This window comes from Lobosporangium transversale (genome assembly GCF_002105155.1).
Source record: "Lobosporangium transversale strain NRRL 3116 chromosome Unknown BCR41scaffold_19, whole genome shotgun sequence".
Taxonomy (NCBI): Eukaryota; Fungi; Mortierellomycota; class Mortierellomycetes; order Mortierellales; family Mortierellaceae; genus Lobosporangium; species Lobosporangium transversale.
In genome coordinates, this window is record NW_019028997.1 from 516,285 (window position 1) to 529,426 (window position 13,142).

Sequence of the window (13,142 nt, forward strand, 5' to 3'; positions counted from 1 at the left end):
TCTAGCCACTTCGAAGTTCCCCTGTGGTCTAGGGGGCTCATCATCATCATCATCATCATCTTGATCTTTTGACGACTTGACATTCTGGACCATGCCTTGATAGAGGCGAAATTCCTGCACAGCCTCATATATTGTGGTGTGGTTTTTGAGGAGATGATTTTTTTTCGTGATCTGCCGCCCCCTGACTTCTTGTACTTTATGCCACACTTTACCCCGAGACTGTTCTTAACCTGGCATTCGAAGAAGTCAGATGCATCTGTATTATAGAAATGTCCAAGGATACTAGACTTGCGTATGGACTTATGTATTGGGACTTGTGCCAAAGGCTTTTGTGAGGCGGGCGCGTCGTCGCACTGTTCGGGCGAAGGTAAAACGCCAAGTTCAAGCGATTCATATAGCGTGTATCATGTCTCCGATGCTCCATGACTGGTACGTAGGTTAAGTCGATGCTGCTCCAAAGCTTCAGCTTCAGCTGCAAGCAGGGTTGCTTGTGGGTTGTCAAAAGATAAAGGATAGGCTAAATCTCGTGAGATCTGAGGAAGTCCACGAAAAGAGGAGGACGATGAAGATGCCCGAGAGGTCTGGTGCAGGGAGATGGGCGACTTGGGCTGAACGCCATGCATATCTCTATGCCGTCCAGAGTACGATGAAGTAACTGAGGAGAGATAAGACCTAGGCTGTGGACTGCGATAATAATGAAAGCTCTCGGCCCTTTGTAGCGGTGGTAGTGGGGATTGTCGCGGAGCGCATAATGTGGATGTAGAGGGCGAGCCAAGAACATGAGATGCTGAGATTGAACGTAGGAATGACCTAGGTCTGGCAGGTTGAATAGGCAGTCCCTGATTTGTTGGAGGAGAAGGAGTCTTAGGATATCCTCGTTTGGCTTGGGCAGACCTGATGCTACTGGCGGCGACGCTGGCTTCGCTTCTTGAAGTCACCTGGGGCAACTGACGTGTTTGCACTTCCTCGAACATAGAGCTTGAACGCCCTTTGCGCGTTTTCACGCCCAAGACATTGTATTCTCCACCAGAATGGTCTATATCGTTGCTTTGGTAAACATCAACTTGCTCTTGTTCGTGTCTGTCCTGACCACGACGCCATACATCACGCTTCGCCTGCGCTTGCCGCTGGGCGCGTCGGTCGATGAGGCTCTCTGACTACAGAAGCATTGACGCGTACGGAAGAAGTCAGTAACAAGGTTCGAAGCAACGGATATCAAGTATTAACTAGCAACTAAGAGTCAAAGGTATAGACTTACAGGCGATCGCCTTCCAGAAAACCCGCTGTAGTCATCATCACTCTCGAATTCGCACCTATTCTCGTTGAAAGTAGGGTCTTCGTCTAGATTTTCATTGACTTCCTGGTTGAATGAATGATATTCATCAAAGTCGTCGTTATTTTCTTCACCATACTCTTCGCCATGCTCTTTGTCGAACAAGAAATTTTCACTCTTATCATTCATCGTTGAATAAAAAAAAGGAATTGCGTTTCAAGGTCAGGCAGACTGATTCAGGAAGAGGAATGGAAAGTGGGAGCATGAAGAGAATGAATGAGAACAGAAAAAACTTTATTAAACAAAACAAGAATATGGACAAAAAAGTTTTATCGCATATTGAGGGTTCTCTCCTCCACTGTCTCTTTGCGAAGGCTGTTGCAAGAGAAGAATCTAGTACAATCGTATCAGTGTTACTTGGCGTCACAGACGATGATTATTGGTCTTTAAGATCTTTGAGATATAGAGATATAGAAGCCTAGCTATGGAAGTAGAAGTTGGCTTTGACTATATATAGTCAACATTAGTAATAAAGAGAAAGCAGAGGCAGAGATGCCGAGCATTTGCTGAATTATTAAAGTACATGGCCGCTTTGCGAGACAAGATCAGACAAATAAAGTTAATCTGTCAACTGTTCGTGGTATTAAGCGTGTCTTTAGGGATGATGCAGAAGGTTCTCTGAGAATTGAATGAGAATGAGAATGGCAATGGCAATGGTAATGGTAATGGCAATGGTAATGGTAGTGCGAAAAGAGAAGAAGCCTGTTATGCATGCAGATGATTGTGGATTTTTTTAAGCCTGCATGCTTTCTCTTCAGGTTGGCGCTGTTTGTGCAATAGGTTTGTGCTGTTTTCAGAACAGGTTCGCGCTGTTTTAGAAAAGGTTCATGCTGTTTCACAACAGGTTCATGCTGTTTCACAACAGGTTCATGCTGTTTCACAACAGGTTCGCGCTGTTTGGGCAATCAGCTTGTGCTGTTTGGGCAATAGGTTTGTGCTCGTTTTCTTCCAGCACGTGCTGGAAACCAAAACATCACGCCCTTTCTCTTCAGGCTCAGATCTCTGGATTCAGGATCAATTTTATAGTGCTTTGCGGCTTGAACAACAACAATATTATTAAGTCCATTCTCAATACGCGCGTCTTCAAAGACTAGAGTTAACGTACAAATGTCCAGCTTTTTCTTTATTATATGCTCTCAAGCAATGAACTAGACTTTATAATATAATTGCAACACTTACCTCGAAATCAAATTCATGGCCAGCCAGGATATCTACTTGATCATTGTCCCCTTTTTCTCCATCGTCATCTTCTCTTTCTTCACTGTCATCCTCTCTATCCTTCCCAGAGTTTGACGCGTCAAGGGCTTTTCTCTAAAGCATAATTATTGCTTAGATATCATCAAGGAAAGCATTGATACAGAAAATTATTATTATATATATATTATTCGTGTTTGAACACTTAGAATATCTTCAAATCCACCGATCAATATCTTTTCAATTTGATTGATGGCGAGAACATCATCGATAGGAGCATCAGTAACAGCTTCTTGTCCTTGGAATGAGGTATTAGACACAGTGCTCCTATTCGAACTGAAATTTTGTCAATTATGATGTTTCAGATTAAAAAAATAAATATCAATTGACAAAATTTCAGTTCGAATAGGAGCACTGATTAGACATGTTCATAGTGGGATGAATGTAAGGTGAAGAGTGGATGTGCACACTTTCGATTGTGTGGTGAAAACAAGAGAGTTAAAGAGACGAATAGTGTTTGTGTATTTAAATAATACATGTTACGTCACACTTGGGGGCCAATTCAATCTTTAATCGCATGGCGTCTTGTGCAACAAGAAAAAAAAATTTCTCACAGACACACACAGCATAGCCCAACCTTGAAATAAAGGAACAGATTTATCAATTGTCGCTCCTTTCTTTAACTTGCTTCACTTCATTTTTGCACTCTCCTCTTCCTTTTCTTCCTTTATCCTCTTTTCACTTTTTTCTTATTTCCCCCCAGTTTTGCTCCCATCAATTTTGCTCTTTTATTTATTCCAAGCCTTCATTCATTGCCTTTCCTTTCCTTTCCTTTCCTTTCCTTTCCTTTCCTTTCCTTTCCTTTCCTTTCCTTTCCTTTCCTTTCCTTTTTTTTTTTCTTTTTTTCTTTTCCTCCCTCAACTTCATCTCTAGACAATTTTGAACCATCCTGCTACTGAATTATCATCCTTTAGCATTTTTATCAACCTTTCCCTATTTTCTGTCCTCCGTCCATTTATACCCTTGTTTTTGAAATCACAATGGGAAGCGACAGAACATCACCACGATGCCTATCACCTCGAACTAAACCGTATGAAAGGAAAGAAGAAAGAAAAGGGGAAGCGAAGGAAGAGTCTTCAAGCACCAATGACCCTAAAATCCTCGAGCCAACCGAGCTAAAGATTTTTTGTATTGTTGATGGAGAAGCAACTTCTTTTTCTGTAAAGATTCTTTCCAATTGTTCAGTCGATGAACTCAAGCAAGTCATCAAGGCAGCGAAGAAAAATGCATTTAAGGATATTGACGCTGACCAGCTCACCCTCTACAGGGTCTCTATTCCTGACGAAGACAAGACCGTCGTTGAGTCAGAAATTGTGTCGAAAGAGGCTCTCGTACCCGCATCAATGGAGCTTTGGGAGATATTTAATTCTGAACTTCCAAGGAAAACGATCCATGTTTTTGTCAAGCCACCGCAGCGAGGTATGTATTAGCTCTTGATGGACTGATTGTTGATATTTTCAGCTGATGAAGCTTGGTTTATATCTTAAACGGCCATGTGCATAATATCACCATTTGGTTTGTGTCTTGATAACTCAACGTTCTTTCTAATTATTCGCCTTTGATACTTAGCTCAGAAAAGAAAACAAGATGGAGATGCTGGTGAGTGCTTTTGGCTGAGAACCTGGTTATTGATCAATTCAGAGTGATGTGCAGTGCAATAAATCAAAAATATTGACTTTGATCACTCTATCTCCTTTATCAGAGTCACCCTCTAAAAAAGCTCGTCCAAGTATAAGTAGCAGAGGTACTCTTAGGGATGCGATTACAGAAGCGGGGCTTGTAACGAAAGGGATAGTGAATGGTAGGCCTGTCCTCTCGCCTCTCAACTCGAAAGAGAGGGTCAAGGTGCTTTCGTACATGGGGGAGGAGTTATCAGGAGATAGTATTTACTACAGCATTGTTAGCGTGGCTTGCGAGCTCCGAAATTCCGGTGGTATCAAGGATTCCAAACTATTGACTGCTCCTGAGGGTTGTATCTTCCCTGTTGCCGGAACAAGGCATCTTTATATCAGAGATGAATATAAAAAGCTTTATGACCATATTACATCTACATTCAGTACCCCTCATGGAGCTAGTTTGAACCGACTCTTTGTCACTGGAACGCCTGGAATTGGGAAGTCAGCCTTTTTGGTCTATTTTGCCATCCGCCTCCTTGCAGAGCATGACGAGGAGAATCCACCGATTATTGTTTTCCATGAAAAGAAGAATACCGAATGTTATGCCTACGGAGGAACAACTTGCCAACGTTATGGAGAGAGAGTAGATTTCAAACATTTTCTTGAGCAACCTGAAACGTGGTATTTAGTTGACAGTGGTAACCATCCTCAACCAGATCAAGCCAGGACGATATTTGCGGCATCACCAAAAACTCTCTATGGGCAGTACGATGAATTCACCAAGGAAAATTCACGCAGTAGCTACTATCACATGTCACTCTGGAGTTTGGACGAGCTTAAGGAATGTAGAGCCAATGTAAAGTTTTTTCATCCAGTGGATGAAGAATTTTTGGAGGAGCTTTTTTACAAGTTGGGGGGAGTGCCAAGACAGGTCCTACAGGCTCCAGCCAAAGAACTATTCAAGAATCAAGGAGATATTAAGGGTGCTAGAGACTCTGCGTTTAGCCGCGTCGAAACTGCCATTGAAAAACTCCGGAACCCAGCAGATCTTGTAGCGCTCTTTGCACGAGGAAAAGAAGCGAGTGAATTTAGTGGTCGTTTACTCCATAGAGTCCCCACTTCTGACCACCTCAACTTCCATCTGGTGTGGGCATCTCGTTGGGTTGAATTAAGGGTTGTCGACAAAATAAAAGATGACACTTGGCTCGATGTGTTGGCGAAACTTGTCAAAAGCGAAGAGGATATAGCTAAAGGCCCACTGTTTGAAGTCTATGCTCATCACTTATTTCGATGTGGTGATATTAGATTTCCCTTTAGGGATCTCCAGTCAGGCGAAACAGGATTTCTTGATTTTCCAGCAAACCCAGAAGTGGTGCATATCCGGACTTCAGATGAATTATTAGGGCTCACTCAAGCAGCTGGCAAGTTGTTTGTACCAGAACATTCTAAATTTCCGTGCATTGATTTTGCATTGGGACCCAACAAGCTATTTCAGGTCACAGTATCAGAGAAGCATCCGATCAAGCAAGCACCATTCAAGGAGATAATTGAATGTATTACTGGACCCTGCTTGAAGGGAGACCAATCAAAGTTGAAGGGAGACCGATCAGAGTCGAAGGGAGACCGATCAGAGTCGAAGGGAGACCGATCAGAGTCGAAGGGAGACCGATCAGAGTCGAAGGGAGACCGATCAGAGTCGAAGGGAGACCGATCAGAGTCGAAGGGAGACCGATCAGAGTCGAAGGGAAGTGATGATACCATTTTCCTCTATTTTGTGGTGCCAGGAGACGTATATGGCGATTTTAAAGTTCAGAACTTTCTTACCACCAAAGATACGGTCGTCAAGAATCCATATGTATGCTTAAAACATGTAAGACAGCGTGTCATAAAAATCGACATCGAAGCTGCATATTCAGGAGGAGCAGCCGGTACGAATCTGAAGAATTAAATCGAATACCAATCAAGTGGATGAAATTTTGTCTTTTTTAAAAAAAGCATTATACCCGTTCCTTGAGAATTTTTTACAATGGCTCATTCTTTATGAATGAAGCCATCATCATCCACTTACCTTTTAGACGAATAGATAGAGCGGTTTAATCCGTCCTCCCTTCTACTGGGGCATATAGAACTTTATAAAGCTTCCTGTGATCATCATGCGATCTTGTGTGCAGGATTTTGTGATACTATTATCAAAGAGTTTTGTAAAAACGGATAGAGATGAAGAATCCTGTGGAGAACCCAGTGAGAGTCTGATGATGAGACCCAAAACCATATTATTATCACCAGGACAGCTGGCATAGGAAATTATCCTTTCTCATATGTTTGTCATCTGGATGCTTGCCACTTGCGAAAGACCTATCAATTATCATCATCCAGGGCGCCAAAACGTTTACCGGGAGCTAGGATGACAGCTCCACTCTAAAGACATAAATGTCGTTTTAGCCCCATGGTGTGTGCACGGGATGGCAAGCAACCTGTGATTAATGAGATCATATTTGTTATACACTATCATGCAAACCTGATTCAATAATTCATTCCCATGTGCATTTCTTTTTTTCATTCCTAGAAACCGTATATGCATACAACACTCTTACTTTGGTTTAATAAAGCTCCCGTCTTCTTCTACGTCGTAGTTATGCGTTGTGACATTAGCTTGTCTCATTTGGAAAGCTAATGACTTTTTTGTCCATTCAGGTCATTGAATCAGTTTCACATGTGCCCATTCGGTGGCCAAAGATCTTTATTCTTTTGTGAGCCATAACCTTACATCAATAAGTAGTATTCCAACCATGGGCATAACTGACAGCTTGGAGTCTCTTATGGATACCTATGATGAGTTTGCGGCAGAAGTCCACTGGGATCCTGTACCATTCAACCGATATTCGCTCCCATAGTTCATCACAGCTCTTAGCTCGCTCCGGATACCTAGAGAGCCGCCTATCCAATTCTGCCCACATGTGTTCAATAGGGTTGAGGTAAGGGGATTGTGCTGGCCACTCTAGAAGTGTACCTTCCTCTTCTGTCAGATGTACTGACTCCAAATACTTCCTAACAATCTTCGCCGTGTGCTTCGAGTCATTGTCGTGCTGAAAAACGATATCGCTTTTAGTTAGGCCCCAGTCATCAAGCGACATCTGTAGATCCTCCTGGAGTAGTTTGATGTAAAGTTGTGCGTCCATATTATTGTCAATCTTTGCAATGTATCCAGGTCCGTACCATGAGAAGCATGACCACACTTTAACGTTACCACTCCCAAACTTGACAGTGCCTTGCACCGACCTGCGAGTGAGGCGTCCCGGAGTGTCGTCCCAGATCCACTGCACGCCATCAGAGCAGATTCGGTTTATTTTCGATTCACATGTGAAACTGATTCAATGACCTGAATGGACAAAAAAGTCATTAGCTTTCCAAATGAGACAAGCTAATGTCACAACGCATAACTACGACGTAGAAGAAGACGGGAGCTTTATTAAACCAAAGTAAGAGTGTTGTATGCATATACGGTTTCTAGGAATGAAAAAAAGAAATGCATGATAGTATATTTAGGTAAATAGAGAGAGTTTTCGCAACCTCGTTTTTACATCAAAATTCACATCGGGGAGTGAAAAAAAACCTTAAAAAGCATCTCTATTTTTGAAATCCAGCCTTGTCATAAATTTGCTTTGTAAAATACAACAAGATTCGTTTTTCTCGTATTTCTACGTCTAGCCAGAATTGCTTAAATTTAGCCAAAAAAAATATAAAAAATTGCCAATTCTATATTTTTATCATTTTTTACCATAAAAGACGCGACTTTTTAGACTATAGAGGTTATCAACATTAGAAATCTCTATTCTATTAGTCATCAATGCTCTAGCCTAGAGTCATTTAAAGCCGTAGTGTCTACGAGCCTTTACCTCCTGCTATTCCTTTCACCGAAAAAACTCTGGCACACAACAGAAAGCATTCTTCTCTAATGAATACTCCCCCAGAACAAAATGAGACGCATAACTTACCTTCCTTTCAGAGATTGTCGATTGAGGATATATCCCAGACGGATCCTGTGGATGATGTTGAAGAAGCAGGATCAGACTCTGAATCACCTTTATCGGTAAATCTGAACATCGTACGGAAATCTGCGTCAGAAAGTGCTTCCAAATCGATACGATTATTTTGGAGTCGAGGTACCTGGAAGTTAGCAGCACCATCATCATTTATATCCCTTCCATCGAGAAGCTGTTGAGCGTTGACGAGGTTTAAGAGAACGTGAACAAACGTTTATCTGAGGGACATGGAAAATGAGAAATGAGTTCTTTGCGCACTAAAGATTGTCACGTCACAATGACCCAGAAAATGGCACGTGGCTGATTTGAAAAAAATATTTTCTCACACATCGCCTAACCTTAAAATAAAGGATCAATTGCAATTGTCGCTCCTTTCTTTCCTTTCTTTCCTTTGCTTCACTTCATTTTTGCACTCTCTCCCTCCTCCTTTATCACTTTTTTCATATTTCACCCCAGTTTTGCTCCCATCAATTTTGCTCTTTTATTTATTCCAAGCCTTCATCTATTGCCATTCCTTTCCTTTCCTTTCCTTTCCTTTCCTTTCCTTTTTTTTGCCTTACACATTTTTCATTTTTGTTTTCATACAGCGACCACGAGTGTGAAAGAGTATAGAATATACCTTTGCCTATTTAACCATCATTCTCCCTGCATTTCAACCACACTCAGTCCCACTCATCTTAATTTTCAATGGCCACCACAAGGAGCCAAGCACAAAAAAAAATGACTGCAAATAAGCCTGAGGATGCCTCCACACTCAATAAACGAAAAAGAGTAAACCAGCACCCACAACGAAAAAAGCGCGCCATCCCACTGCTGCTGCTGAACTGCGTTGTCGAGGGAGAAGCAACGTCGTTCCCAGTAGAGATTTTCTGCGATAAAACGGTCGGGATGCTCAAGCAAGCCATCAAGGTAGCAAAGAAGCCAGAACTTGATCATGTTGCTGCAGATAAGCTCATCCTCTACAAGGTCTCCATCCCTGACGAAGACAAGACCGTCGTCGAGTCAGAAATCGAGTCAAAAGAGGCTCTCGCACCCGCGTCAATGGAGCTTTGGGAGATATTTAATTCTGAACTTCCAAGGAAAACTATCCATGTTTTTGTCAAGCCACCACAGCGAGGTATATCCTTGGCTCTTGATGGACTGATTGTTGATATTTCCAGCTGATGAAGCTTGGTTTGTATCTTAAACGGCCATGTGCATAATGTCGCCATTTGGTTTGTGTCTTGATAACTCAACGTTCTTTCTCATTATTCGCTTTTGATACTTAGCTCAGAAAAGAAAACAAGATGGAGATTCTGGTGAGTGCTTTTGGCTGAGAACCTGGTTATTGATCAATTTAGAGTAATGTGCAGTGCAATAAATCAAGAATATTAACTTTGATCACTCTATCTCCTTTATCAGAGTCACCCTCTAAAAAAGCTCGTCCAAGTATAAGTAGTAGAAGTGCTCTTAGGGATGCGATTACAGAAGCAGGGCTTGTAACGAAAGGGATAGTGAATGATAGGCCTGTAATCTCGCCTCTAAACTCGAAAGAGAGGGTCAAGGTGCTTTCGTACATGGGGGAGGAGTTATCAGGAGATAGTATTTACTACAGCATTGTTAGCGTGGCTTGCGAGCTCCGAAATTCTGGTGGTATCAAGGATTCCAAACTATTGACTGCTCCTGAGGGTTGTATCTTCCCTGTTGCCGGAACAAGGCATCTTTATATCAGAGATGAATATAAAAAGCTTTATGACCATATTACATCTACATTCAGTACCCCTCATGGAGCTAGTTTGAACCGACTCTTTGTCACTGGAACGCCTGGAATTGGGAAGTCAGCCTTTTTGGTCTATTTTGCCATCCGCCTCCTTGCAGAGCATGACGAGGAGAATCCACCGATTATTGTTTTCCATGAAAAGAAGAATACCGAATGTTATGCCTACGGAGGAACAACTTGCCAACGTTATGGAGAGAGAGTAGATTTCAAACATTTTCTTGAGCAACCTGAAACGTGGTATTTAGTTGACAGTGGTAACCATCCTCAACCAGATCAAGCCAGGACGATATTTGCGGCATCACCAAAAACTCTCTATGGGCAGTACGATGAATTCACCAAGGAAAATTCACGCAGTAGCTACTATCACATGTCACTCTGGAGTTTGGACGAGCTTAAGGAATGTAGAGCCAATGTAAAGTTTTTTCATCCAGTGGATGAAGAATTTTTGGAGGAGCTTTTTTACAAGTTGGGGGGAGTGCCAAGACAGGTCCTACAGGCTCCAGCCAAAGAACTATTCAAGAATCAAGGAGATATTAAGGGTGCTAGAGACTCTGCGTTTAGCCGCGTCGAAACTGCCATTGAAAAACTCCGGAACCCAGCAGATCTTGTAGCGCTCTTTGCACGAGGAAAAGAAGCGAGTGAATTTAGTGGTCGTTTACTCCATAGAGTCCCCACTTCTGACCACCTCAACTTCCATCTGGTGTGGGCATCTCGTTGGGTTGAATTAAGGGTTGTCGACAAAATAAAAGATGACACTTGGCTCGATGTGTTGGCGAAACTTGTCAAAAGCGAAGAGGATATAGCTAAAGGCCCACTGTTTGAAGTCTATGCTCATCACTTATTTCGATGTGGTGATATTAGATTTCCCTTTAGGGATCTCCAGTCAGGCGAAACAGGATTTCTTGATTTTCCAGCAAACCCAGAAGTGGTGCATATCCGGACTTCAGATGAATTATTAGGGCTCACTCAAGCAGCTGGCAAGTTGTTTGTACCAGAACATTCTAAATTTCCGTGCATTGATTTTGCATTGGGACCCAACAAGCTATTTCAGGTCACAGTATCAGAGAAGCATCCGATCAAGCAAGCACCATTCAAGGAGATAATTGAATGTATTACTGGACCCTGCTTGAAGGGAGACCAATCAAAGTTGAAGGGAGACCGATCAGAGTCGAAAAAAAAGGGGAGACCGATCAGAGTCGAAGGGAGACCGATCAGAGTCGAAGGGAGACCGATCAGAGTCGAAGGGAAGTGATGATACCATTTTCCTCTATTTTGTGGTGCCAGGAGACGTATATGGCGATTTTAAAGTTCAGAACTTTCTTACCACCAAAGATACGGTCGTCAAGAATCCATATGTATGCTTAAAACATGTAAGACAGCGTGTCATAAAAATCGACCTCGAAGCTGCATATTCAGGAGGAGCAGCCGGTACGAATCTGAAGAATTAAATCGAATACCAATCAAGTGGATGAAATTTTGTCTTTTTTAAAAAAAGCATTATACCCGTTCCTTGAGAATTTTATACAATGGTTCATTCTTTATGAATGAAGCCATCATTATCCACTTACCTTTTAGACGAATAGATAGAGCGGTTTAATCCGTCCTCCCTTCTACTGGGGCATATAGAACTTTATAAAGCTTCCTGTGATCATCATGCGATCTTGTGTGCAAGAAAGGGCAGATTTTTGTGATACTATTATCAAAGAGTTTTGTAAAAATGGATAGAGATGAAGAATCCTGTGGAGAACCCAGTGAGAGTCTGATGATGAGACCCAAAACCATATTATTATCACCAGGACAGCTGGCATAGGAAATTGTCCTTTCTCGTATGCTTTGTCATCTGGATGCTTGCCACTTGCGGAAGATCCATCAATTATCATCATCCAAGGCGCCAGAACGTTTAACCAGGAGCTAGGATGACAGCTCCGCTCTAAAGACATAAATGTCGTTTTAGCCCTATGGTGCGTGCACGGGATGGCAACCTGTGACCAATGGAGATCATATTAGTTGTATGTTCGGCCAATTCAGTGTCAGTATGTGAAGGCGGTGCGTCTTGAATCTCTAGGCGTCCAGGGACATGGAATAAAAAAACATCAAGAATGTGGCCAAGGCTGCCACGCGATTGACCGGTAAAATGTGATACAACATTGGATTGTGTCGTCAGTATATTAATAGTTCTCGGTATATTAATGCTACATGCTGTTGAGGGCATCAATCTCGCCAGAATCATCCCTCTCACATCAATTCATGCCAGACGGATGAAAGATTAGGAGGAAAAGGTCCTTGATATCTGGGATATCCACGCTTATTTATAATCTCACCAAATGTTCTGTGTCTTGCGTTCATAGGCGGTTAACCGCAGTTTGGTTTTCGTATACCCCTTGAAGAACGTAAGCAAAAATGCCTTTATGTTTTATATTTGATACTCATCAATTTACCATTTTTACTAACTTGTGTATTTCAAATACTCATAGCCAATAAACGGTTTAGCAGCATTGAGAAGGAATTTTATTCCAAGGATTGGTCTGATTTATCAAGGCTTATATTTATGGCACCGTTAAATTACCAGTAACAGACGGCGCAATGTCAGGCTTCCCAGCTGCTTGGCGTCGATTTCAGTCAGAAAAAAGAGAGGCGACACATAGACCATCACTCCTATTCTTTGATCCTCCTGGTTTGGATGGCTCTTATATGAGCTGCGACTCTAATAACAAGGCAAAAGAGATCCTTGTACATATTTTGTCGCATAGTCTCAGCTTTTGCTCACTTTAGGAGCATCTGGCTGTGGAAAGACTCGAACAGTTATGGACATGCTCTCGCAAAACTGGTGATTTTATTTCAATGCTGGTCGAGATGACCGCGGATCAGATGATGTCTGGTCTTTGATTACTTCTGTCAATCTTGGGGCTAGTGTTGACCTATCGGTAAACACTAATATTGCTATGATATCCGGACATCCCACTGTCAAACTTGTTCGAATAATAATTAGGTTTTACTGAATTGGGTGATATTCTAAACTTTATAAAATATATATACTCAGATGATACTTGCGTTCCTTTCAGTTACAAAAGGAACGAAACACGTTCGATATTGTGGAATAGGCTTCCAAGACCTTTTTTTTCGGGCTCGGCTTTCCC